Genomic DNA, 1549 nt, shown 5'->3' with positions numbered 1-1549 from the left:
CCCAACTGCCCTTTCTCAGAATACAGAAATTGCAAAGGACTCCAAATCCATGGCATTGACTCATTCAATTCATGTTTATTGAGCACTTACTAAAGTCCTGCCTTTCACTGCCGGCTAGACTGCAGCATGTACACAGGTACAGATAAGCGATAAGAGCTGTCGACACATGAATCCAGGAACAGGATTGGGAGTAGCAATACCAGGAGGGTAGGGGAAAGGTGGAGAGAGGAGAGGGGGAAGCGGGAACTGATCCCAATGATTGACACATAACCACCTCCCCACCCCTGGGGGGATGAACAACAGAAACTACAGGGGAAGGGAGACAGCAGTTGGAGTAAGATATGAAAATAATAATTTGTAATTTATCAAGGGATCATGAGGGTGAGATGGGGGAGAGCGGGGAGGGGGGGGGACGATACCAAGGGCTCAAATAGAAAGTAAATGTTTAGAAAATAATGATGGCAGCAGATTATACAAATATGCTTGATCGATTGATGAATGGATTGTTATCAGAGCTGTGCGAGCCCCCAATAAAATGGTCTTTAGATTGAGAGAGACAATGAGATAAGGTCAGATGGACAGAGGAGAAGAGCCAGACCTTTTTTGTAAAGAGTCCAACTTCAGAGAGCGACAAGGAACCATTGAAGAACGTTAGGTAATACAGTCATATCATCTGAATTAAGTGTTTAAAAGATCACTCAGGTGAATAAGTCAGATACAAAATGACAAATACTATATTTCCCACTTACATACAATAACTAGAGTCAGTTTTTAGTCAGTTTTCAGTCAATTCTAACTCCTGCTACTGCAGTTTTTGCAGAATAGAATTGCTCCACAGAATTTTCTTGGCTGTAATATTTGAAGCACAGTACCACTGTGGAAGGTGAGCTGTTGAGTGCAAACTGCTTAAGGCACCTACAGGTCTTAGCCAATGCAGAGCCCAGTTTATTAGTGAGAACCAGGGGCTAAGAGAACAAAGGAAAATGGTGGTGGTAGCACAACATAATGAATGTAGTTAATATCATTGAATTCTGCACTTCAAAATGACTAAAATGGCAAATATGTGTGCATGTGTGTACATGTGCATAAACACGCATGTGTGTATCTGTTTATACATGTACACAAATACGAATGAGGAGGCTTCAAAAAATTCAAAGGGAAAAAGGTCTTTTGTGCGTAGCAGGGCGACCAAAATGAAGATGCAAAAGATCTGTCACACACTAACTCATATAAATTTTTGGATCAGTCTGTTCATTGCTACAAAGAGACTAGCTGAGATTTTGAGGGGAGAGAGTATACTAAATTTCTAGAGGAATTATTTTTGTCTTAAAAAACTCCCTTCCAAGGCCTGAACACAGAATGCTTTACTCTTGTTTTAAATGTTCCTTAGTTTTTCTCAATGATGTTTGTAGATTTTAGATGATATATATTCTATTATTTTCATTAAATTAATTTCTATTGATTTTATTACTAATGCATCTATATGAATAGCAGTATTTCTTAATTTCATTTTCATATGGCTAGTATATAAAAATGTAATTAATTTTTT

This window comes from Echinops telfairi, unplaced genomic scaffold (assembly GCF_000313985.2).
Source record: "Echinops telfairi isolate 266 unplaced genomic scaffold, ASM31398v2 ScPeMD7_27;HRSCAF=92, whole genome shotgun sequence".
Classification (NCBI taxonomy): domain Eukaryota; kingdom Metazoa; phylum Chordata; class Mammalia; order Afrosoricida; family Tenrecidae; genus Echinops; species Echinops telfairi.
The sequence above is the reverse complement of the archived record's forward strand: the minus strand, read 5'-3'. Positions refer to the sequence as shown.